General features: G+C 36.4%; 1 long non-coding RNA gene across 1 annotated transcript; it reads right to left on the reverse strand.

Moving 5' to 3' along the window:
• Positions 1-1934: 1934 nt before the first annotated feature.
• On the reverse strand, positions 1935-4961 carry LOC129438474 (uncharacterized). Its single transcript, XR_012369072.1, has 4 exons — positions 4779-4961; positions 4388-4436; positions 3979-4037; positions 1935-3689 (listed from the first exon to the last, which is right to left on the reverse strand). It is a non-coding gene; the product is annotated as an uncharacterized lncRNA (long non-coding RNA).
• Positions 4962-10800: the final 5839 nt, after the last annotated feature.

The raw sequence follows: 10800 nt of genomic DNA on the forward strand, positions 1-10800 counted from the left end.
GTGGTTCTGCTGTGAAGTAGATCAATGAATCAGCTGGTGGTTCTGCTGTGGAGTAGATCATTGAATCAGCTGGTGGTTCTGCTTTATAGTTGATTAATAAATCAGTTGGCAGTTCTGCTGTGGAGTAGATTGTTAAATCAGTTGGCGGTTCTGCTTTGGAGTTGATAATTGAATTGGCTGGTGGTGTGCTGTGGAGTAGATTGTTGAATCAGTTGGCAGTTCTGCTGTGTAGATTGTTGAATCAGTTGGTGGTTATGCTGTGGAGTTGTTCATTGAATCAGTTGGCGGTTCTGCTGTGGAGTAGATTGTTGGATCATCTGGTGGTTCTGCTGTGGAGTAGATAATTGAATCAGCTGGTGGTTCTGCTTTATAGTTGATTATTAAATCATCTGGTGGTTCTGCTGTGGAGTAGATTGTTGAATCATCTGGCAGTTCTGCTGTGGAGTAGATTGTTGAATCATCTGGCAGTTCTGCTGTGGAGTAGATTGTTGAATCATCTGGCAGTTCTGCTGTGGAGTAGATTGTTGAATCATCTGGCAGTTCTGCTGTGGAGTAGATTGTTGAATCAGCTGGCGATTCTGCTGTGGAGTAGACCAATGAAACAGTTAGCGGTTCTGCTGTGGAGTCGATTGTTGAATCAGCTGGCGGTTCTGCTGTGTAGATTGTTGAATCAGTTGGTGGTTATGGTGTGGAGTTGTTCATTGAATCAGTTGGCGGTTCTGCTGTGGAGTAGATTGTTGGATCATCTGGTGGTTCTGCTGTGGAGTAGATCATTGAATCAGCTGGTGGTTCTGCTTTATAGTTGATTATTAAATCATCTGGCGGTTCTGCTGTGGAGTAGATTGTTGAATCATCTGGCAGTTCTGCTGTGGAGTAGATTGTTGAATCATCTGGCAGTTCTGCTGTGGAGTAGATTGTTGAATCAGCTGGCGATTCTGCTGTGGAGTAGACCGTTGAATCAGTTAGCGGTTCTGCTGTGGAGTCGATTGTTGAATCAGCTGGCACAGCAAAATCCCCGGTGTTAAATTAACACCGGTTCGGTGTTTATATGGGTACCACCAGCAGGGTGTTAAAAGTAACACCAAAGCAGTGTTAGAGTTAATGAGATAATAAAGCAATCATTTGAGTGATTATTTGATTATTGAAGACACCTGGTGATAATGAGTCGAACTACAACTACAACTTCCAGTCACTGCCTTAGATAAAATCAACTGAAAAGACATCTCTCTTATTACAAACCAGACTGACTTTTGTCTACTTTGAAATTGTTTGGTCACCATTATGGTGATCAGTGGTTCCTTTAGTTGGGTGGGTTGACTCTTGTTTCTGCCTTTGAGGTCTTTGCAACAGTGTTTATTAAACACATTATTTTTTGCAAAGGTTAAGCCGGTGTTAATTTGACACCCGGGATTTTGCTGTGGGCGATTCTGCTGTAGATTAGATCAATGAATCAGTTGGCGGTTCTGCTGTGGAGTAGACCGTTGAGTCAGTTGGCGGTTCCGCTGTGGAGTAGATCAATGAATCAGTTGGTGGTTTTGCTGTGGAGTAGATCATTGAATTAGCTGGTGGTTTTGATGTGGAGTAGATTGTTGAATCAGCTGATGGTTCTGCTGTGGAGTGCATGGTAATAGTAGTGTGCATGTTCTTGGGCCACAGTGCTCTGAATTTCTGATATTTATGGTCAACTTTATAGTAAACTTCTTGCAAGAGAATGTACTGTATGAAAGCACTTACACAAAAGTTAAACAGACTTAAAATACTACACTCAAAAAAATATTTAGGCCTAATTCATAAGATTTATGTATTTTGATTACATGTAACATTTCCATCCATTGGGATTAAATACTTCTAATCAAAAAAAAACAAATAAGCTTTATATGATAGATATTTTTTAGATATATGTAAATGAAACCAATAAAATTTATGTAATAGTTTTACTTAATCCAATGTGTTTTAAATGCATTAAAAAATGGATTATGTATTCTTTATTAATAAACCCAATTCACTTAAAATGCATTACATTTAGATATCTTACTAATAAACCATTTATACATTTATATATTCCTCCCCCATTCACCCTCCTAAATCACAATATGCTATAACAAAAAAACCACAAAAAATAAAAGAAGAGCCAGACCACTTGGTTTTACATTTTATCAATTTATTTAATACTTCAAGGCATTACTCATAAGGCAGCAAAAAAGAGCAGCTAACAACTAGCATGACAGCCATGGCTTATACACCTCGTATTGTGTGCAAAAATAAATAAATAAGTGTGTTTCAGACATTTCAGCCACAATCAACCTCAATCCACAAATAAGTGCAAACATTTTGAGCAAACAGACTGCAGAAATACAAAAAACCCTGTAAAACTCGAGGTAGACATAAATCAGGGACAACAATATTACTTTAACATTTTCAGAAATCTGTAACATGATGTAATAATAATAATTTAGAATGATTGGGTGGTAAGAAAAAAAAAATGGCACATTGCTTAGTGTTTTGAGTGGCTGTGTGCCATTAACAATTTTCATGCATCTCTAATTACATGTTAGATATACATCAATTACATTTTTCAAAAACTTTTCAACTTTTAAAATTGTTAAAGCAATATTTCAATTTAATAAAACAAAAATCCCGATAATTTTCTAACCCCATATGTTTATGTTTTACTTTGTTCAGTCAAGAAGAAATAAAGTTTGAGTTAAAGATTCCAGGATTTTTCTCAATTTAAGACTATTTGACCTCAAGTTTACAGTTTCAATGCAGATCTAAAAGGGCTCCAAATTATACCGAATAAGGCATAAGGGTCTTATCTAGCTAAATGATTGTCATTTTCAAAAATAAAAATAAAAGAGGACTTTTAACTCACAACAAATTTTCACTAGCTGTGTGACACACTAGCATGACATAATTGAAACTACCGCTCCAGCGTTTACAAGCGAGGAGAAAGAGGAGCGTTCAGATGTTGTTGTATGCGAAATGATACTACTTAATGTCTTTGGGTCGGTTTATTATTTAAAATGGTCCACAAATGTGCGTTTCACATTTGTGATGTGTAAACTTCAACGTTATTACGTAGTACACAATGTCGCACTGTGTATCACATGGATAATGCAAGACAAGTTGTTGTGTTTTAAAAGTTCTCTTGCCAAAAATGATAATCTTTTGAATAGATAAAACCCTTATGCCTCGATTGGGATCGTTTAGAGCCCTTTAAAGCTGCTTTGAAACTTAACTGTTGAGGTCCAATAAGGTCTATTAAATTAAGAAAAATCCCGGAATGTTTTTCTCAAAAAACAATTTCTTCTCGACTGAACAAAAAAAGACAAACATCTTGGATGACAGACAGTAAATTATCAGGATTTTTGTTTAATGAAAGTGCAATATTCCTTTAATGTTAAAAAGTTCACTTGTAAATGTACAAAAATGTACCCACTTTGAGGGGGATGCATCAGCGTGTCTGTCAGGTATTCACTGAAGCATCTTTCAGTGATTGCTTGGTTGTATCAAGTCCAGTTCCATTAGGATTTTTTGAAAGGTCAAAGGTGCACCTGATGTTCTTCTGGTAGTTCAGTTTAAGTGCATAAATGAGTCCAAAAAGTAATTTCACACCCATGTGTGACACCAAGTAGGTTTTGCAAAACTTCCACTGTCTGTGCAATCCCCAACTCACCAATTTCACAATTCTGGAGAAGAACAACAACAAAAATCAGTCCCAATAGCAGTCAAAGTGAAATTTTGAAAAATGTGCAGGCAAATTGTTTTACAAACTCTGATATTTAAAATATGTAGACTGATTCAAATGTGTAAAATAATAGAACATTAGTCACAAAACCATCAAAAGACCTGAAAACAGATAATCACCTTGTTTAAACATCTAGTTATCCATAAGATATTTATATACACACACGTGCACATACAAACATATATATAAATAAATAGATATAAAAATAGAGTAGGTTGACATACACTTACCACATATTCTTTAATCTGTCTCTCCATGCCTTCTTTGAGGTAGATACAGATGTCTTCAACTAGAACAAGACAAAAAACCCACATTATTTAATGATTTTCTTTAACAATATTTTATGTAGATAATAGTTTTTATAGAGACAGATAAAGATTTTGTGAGACGAAGAGTATGTATTTTTCTGTTTCAGAAATATTGTGTCCCAGCATGTGTGTACACTACCGGTGAAATGTTTGGAAAAAAGCCTCTTATGCTTATCATGACTGCATTTATTGAAAAAAAAACCCCACCTGTTTCCAATATTGACAATAAATCATCATATTAAAATGATTTCTAAATGATCATTTGACACTGGAATGATGAAAATCCAGCTTTGCATCAGAAATCAATATCTTTGTAGCATAACTTACATACCCTGTCTAGCAGGTTGTCCCACCATATAGACGATGAAATGATGCTGTATCTGTAAAAAAAAAAAGTTTTAGTTACGTTAGACACACAATGCACTCAACAACATAGTATAATTGTAACATTCTTTTGTTAATAAAGTCACAGAGATTATGATTATTTTATTCTGATAAGCCTACAGTAGCCTATGACTTTATTTATTTCTTAGGTTTCAAACATTAAACCACAAAAATTAACCAATAAAAGCAACAGACATTGCAGGGTAAGTTAACTTCCAACAGACCGTCTGTGTAGTGAGGTGTATTTTACTCTGAAACATGCAACGCGTCACACATGTAATTAAACAACAGACAATTATATTTAAGATAATCACATCAAACTTGTTAACTTTACTCACCTACAATTTGGCGATTGTAGACTAGTGAGATGACGATCCAGTCCAATGCAAAATGGCGAAGTCCATGTGCTGTAGCGTCTATTTTTGATTTTGGCGCCACCTCCTGACTGGAGTGTGAATAGACGTCATTTCCGCTTCTACTAAAGTCAGTTTCCTGAAATTTGTACGTAAACCAATCTCATAGAATTTATCCGGTTTGTTTCACGGCTAGATTTATTTAATTCATATTCATACATTTTAACTGATTAAATCTAATACTTTTTAAATACAGATTTATATATATTCTAATAAATCGGATTACATATATTTTAAAAAACGAGTATTTAAATAAAATCTAAATGATCCAAATACTTAAAAGCTAATATTGCCAGGAATCGTTTTTTTGAGTGTAGGAATCATGGGTGCAGCATATGTTGTGTTTTGGTTGCTGGTGTGCTAGCCTATCACAGAACTTAAAGTGGACTTTTTTTAAGATGTAAAATAAATCTTTGGTGTCCCCAGACTGTGCATGTAAAGTTTTTGCTAAAAAACATAGATAATTTATTATATTATGTTAAAATTGCCACTTTGTAGGTGTGAGCAAAAATGTGCAAACAATGTTCCTTTAACTCTTTCACCGCCAGCGTTTTTAAAAAAAAGTTGCCAGCCAGCACCAGCGTTTTTCATGATTTTCACAAAAGTTTAATGCCTTCCAGAAAATGTTCTTCTTCAAATATATAAACATACAATATACCAAATGAAAGAACAGACCCTCTGCTTTCAAAAAAAAAAAAAAAAAAAACGTTTCATCCTACCTTCAGCAGTTCTTTTGTAATCAGCTTTTGAATATGGGTAGGTTTCTGCAAAAACACCACATTTTGAGCAAAAAGCAGAGATAATTCCATTTTTATATTATGTTAAAATTGCCACTTTGTAGGTGTGAGCAAAAATGTGCAAACAATGTTCCTTTAACTCTTTCACCGCCAGCGTTTTTTAAAAAAGTTGCCAGCCATCACCAGCGTTTTTCATGATTTTCACAAAAGTTTAATGCCTTCCAGAAAATGTTCTTCTTCAAATATATAAACATACAATATACCAAATGAAAGAACAGACCCTCTGCTTTCAAAAAAAAAAAACATTTCATCCTACCTTCAGCAGTTTTTAATCAGCTTTTGAATATGGGTAGGTTTCTGCAAAAACACCACATTTTGAGCAAAAAGCAGAGATAATTCCATTTTTGTGACGGACTTTTCATAGAGATCCTATTCAGAGCGATCTTTAAAACAGACACGGACATGCAGCAGCTTGCCATAGGGCAATACTTCCGGGTTTAAAAAGTTGCGGAAGAGCGGTATTGCGGAAAGACGGAAATACTCGTCATTGGCGGGGAAGCGTTTTCTCTTGATTGAGGAGATATCTCGTCAATGGCGGGGAAGGAGTTAAATGCAAATGAGCAGATGAAATGCAAACACTGATTATTTTCTCCTCTCTCTTTGCATGAAATGACAGTGCTGTGGTTGGATAGGTCCGCTTTGCATTGTGGGGCATTACCCTTGGCTGTACGTTATTTTCAAATAATTCAAACGCTCGTTGTAAATTATTTTGCTTATACCATGGTTACCACAAACATTGCTCTGGTGCTTATTTTAAGACATTTGACAGGTCAGGCCAACACCTATAAATAAAGCATGCAACAGCCCCGTGGTATAAGGCAGAATTAAGAGACGTATTATTATAATAAGATCCCCTTTCTACCTCACATGCGAGCGAAATCTGAATGACCTATTTTTTACATGCTTGCAGAGAATGGTTTGCAAAACTAATTTACTGGGTTGTTCTGAATCATGTTATCACTGGGGACCCAATTATACCACTTAAACATGGAAAAAGTCAGATTTTCATGATATGTCCTCTTTAACTATACTGACCAGCAAGCTTTCAGCAATTTAGAGAGATCATATGATTGACCAGCACAACTCGCAGCAAATAAGCCTCTACTAGTAGTAACATCGACTGTAGATCTGATCACAAATACAGGCTCATATCTTTACATCTGCAGTGCTGTCTTAAGATACTCAAAACTAAGACTGTATAAAAAAACAGAAGAATTGTAGTCATGCTCAAACCACAAACATTAGGAGATGAAATTTGTGTTTAGTTTTTAGGAAATGTGTATTTAAATGATGACCATGATGTGAAGGTCCTGATTGGGTAAACACACAAACGTCAGGAATCAGAGTATGAATCCCAATGATGGTGACAAAGAAAATAGTAAAAAGTTCATTATTTATCCATGCTGCAGTGCATGATGGGAGTACTGGATGAGGTTTGTAATTTGTTGATACCCAGCATGCATTGCAGCATGAAGTTTTTCATTTTATTGTCACCATCATTGTGATTCGTGCTCTGATTCTTGATGTTTGTGTGTCTACATAACAAACCGGTTAATTTTAAGTGTCAGTGTTTCAAAATTCCCCAGAATAACAAACTGCTATGAAATCTCATACTGTAGTATCACTTTATTGCCAGAGAAAGACGCTTCTGATAAGTGTTCAAACATTAAATTAATACATACGTTTTCTAGATGATGATGTTTAGTCTTTATTAACAGTGCTAACCACCATCAAAGAATCGCTCGATTGTCTTTTTCCTGCTGTAAAAAACATGTCTTAAAACACAGAGTTAAAGCAGTTAAAAAACTAAGGGAGGGAAGAGTCAAGAGTCAAGTTGAACTAAAACAGACACTAATCACAATAAGGGTGACTTTAAATGAAACAAAATCTAAACCTAAAGTATGAAAATGACTCTACAAGTAAGATGTAAAATTTAATTTTAGGTTTCAGACAGAGAAGGTGAGAGAGAGGATAACAAAGCGTTTAATTCTGCTTCAGTGTTACTTTTTAACACTGTAAGATTGGGACAATATATACATCCAGCAGTGTTTATTTAACTCTGGGGATTTTGCTGCATGAGGACTTCCAGGGCGCTAAGTGAGGCCTGCCCATGCAAAGGCCATCGTAGGCTTGTTTGTAGGGCCTGTTCTGGCCCAGGTCTGGGCCAGTTATGTGCTATTGTCTGTAATCCAGAACTGGGCCATTGAAGGGCCGTCATTCTATGTTGTATGTGGGCCGAGGAAAACGGGTTGTGTGGGCCGGAGCTGGGCCGGAACAACATTGCTATGTGGGAATAACACTTGATATCAGCAGTCTCTCCGCTGTGTCCTTTTAATAGAACCGGAGCACAACACCTTAATAAAAAATATTATTTTAATGAGATATTTGTAAATTATATATTATCAGGTTGTGATATAAAAGATACAAGTCAAAAGTAGGCTACATATGAGCACTAAGACTCAAACTCACCTATAATGATGAAGAAATGCAGGACCAAACCTTTCATGCTTTAACTTCACAGGAAAATCCCCAGTGTTAAATTAACTCTATCAGTGTTAAATCAACACTATTTGGTGTTTATATAATCCACACCAAGATCGGTGTTAAAAAAGACTGGTGTTAAAAATATAACTCTGAATCAGTGTTGGAGTTAATGAGATAATGAAGTGATGATTGAGACATTGGTGATGAACACCTGCTGGTCATTCAAATCAATTACATTTTGGACATTTTCCTGTTTCTAAATTTTTGTTTTGATGACTCGTTTTCTGAAGAAAATACTAAAATAATAAAGAAAGACAAATTATTAAATGCAATAAATGAATACTGTTGGGTGTATGCCTCCAAAAGCTTTCACGTTTGCCTATATCAGCATCTCTGTTTGAAAATAAAAAGATAACTTGCTGAGTTATTTTCTAATTGGATAAGTTTAACTTCTAAACAGCTGTCAGAACAAAATACAAGTGCTCAACTATTCCAGCATCCACACGCGTGATTTAGTAGACAAATCTTCTTTCTGACGCGATGTCTCACAAGTCAAATAGACATTTATCACAAAATGTAACACATTAAATCTTAAGTTTGTGTTTGTTATGAGTTCATTTGAAGTCACCATTACTGCACGCTTCCATACTCTAGCACAATTCAGATGAAAGGTACTACTAATAGTTATCCTTCTCCAAATATTCGATCGATGATGGCGGTGCTCATGGGTAGCAAGGCAGGTGCTACCTCTGCTGGCTCCCTGTCGAGTAATATGTTCGGTTTTGGTTTTAAAACTAACTTTGCACAGAGGGCAATGATCACAGACTTGATTCAGGCATTCTTAATAGTTGGCTACGTTGTTACCCTTCTGGTTTTATCGGTGCGTTGCTGTAGGGCAACAGCGTACCTACCACAGCATAATGAAAGCAACGTTTTTACCTGTGATACACGGAGTATGTTCATCTCCTACTCCGCTATACTGAATGATGGAAAGGCGACTGCTCCTGCACAGCAACAACGATCCACAGAGAGAGAAAGGCCATTCAAACGCCTAAGGAGATCAGTTAAAGGGGTCATGTGATGAAGATGTTGGCATTGCCACTTTGTAGGTTTGAGCAAAAATGTGTCGTTTTGGGTGTGTTTTTTAAAATGCAAATGAGCGGATGAAGTGCAAACACTGATCACAATGATGGTGGTTTGTTGTAATTGAAACTCTATTGTGCTGTCAAGTCCAAAAATGTGTCGTTTTGGGTGTGTTTTTTAAAATGCAAATGAGCGGATAAAGTGCAAACACTGATCACAATGATGGTGGTTTGTTGTAATTCAACTCAATTGTGCTGTCAAGTCCTTCTTTTCTCTCTCTTTCTCTCTGCACTAAACGGCAGTGCAGTGGTTGGAGAGTTCAGATTAAGGAGGCGGTATTATTCTAATAAGATATCCTTATGACATCATAATGAAAGCCAAATTTCAATGACCTATTTTTGCTCACACCTACAAAGTGGCAATGCCAACATTTTCATCACATGACCCCCTTAACTACCTTGTTATCATGCTCTTGCTGGCTGGAGACGTTCACCAAAACCCAGGGCCCAGCTCCAGCTGTAGCGGAGCTGGTGATGTCCATCAAATCCCAGGGCCCAGTTCCAGCTGTAGCGTGAATGATAATCCATGGCGCGCTGCGTCCATCAAACAAGGTACAGTTGATCCGATTAATTTTGAGTTGCCGCGAAGTGACAATAATCCATCTTTCTCGAAATCTGTCGCATTGACAAATGTGACTGGAGAGCTCCCGGTGTGTAGACCTAGTAAAATCCCTAATTATAAACATCATAACTCTCTGTTTTTTCAAACAACCAACCACGCGAAAGTTTTATGGGATCCGCGCGCAAAGCCCAAGGGTCTACTTGGGGGGCATTTAAACATCCGAAGTGTCGCTGCTAAAACGGAGCAACTTGAAAAACTGCTTATGGACTCAAATTTAGATTTTCTTTGTCTGTCCGAATCATGGCTTACGGATTCGTCACCTGACACAGCATACATTGTACCTGGTTATAATGTTTTTAGAAAAGACAGAAAGACTGGTAGAGGAGGTGGGCTACTGATGTACGTCAAAAACCACATTAATTGCAAAGAAATTGACCTGAACTGTATTGATATGGAATGTATAGCAGTACGAATGGTCCTATCTGCTAATATGTCCTTTACTGTTATTTGTATATACAGACCACCTTCAACAAACTGTAAACTTTATGAATACTTGAGAAATATTTTGAAAGAATTTGATAGAAACAAAGAACTAATTTTACTTGGTGATTTTAATATAAATTGGATGGAGAAAACAAAAAGGAAGAAACTCAAAGATACTACAAACCAATTTGATTTAACACAATTAGTCCAAGGCCCCACTAGAATCACTTCATTGTCCCAAACACAGATTGATTTAATTTTTAGTAATAAGGCTGAAAGAATAATTAAAACTTTTAATTTTCTGACTGGGCTATCAGATCACAATTTGACACTGATTGTTAGAAAGTTAAATAAGCAAAGGTTTAAGTATCGACAGGAAAGTAAAAAGGTCCTTAACATCATACCAAAACAGCTTATCAGTGTTTTTGAAAGCCAATTCGCACAACTTTGTTGGAGTGAGCTGCTTGACACAGATAATG

The sequence above is a fragment of the Misgurnus anguillicaudatus genome, chromosome 3 (assembly GCF_027580225.2).
Source record: "Misgurnus anguillicaudatus chromosome 3, ASM2758022v2, whole genome shotgun sequence".
In the NCBI taxonomy this organism is placed as follows: Eukaryota; Metazoa; Chordata; class Actinopteri; order Cypriniformes; family Cobitidae; genus Misgurnus; species Misgurnus anguillicaudatus.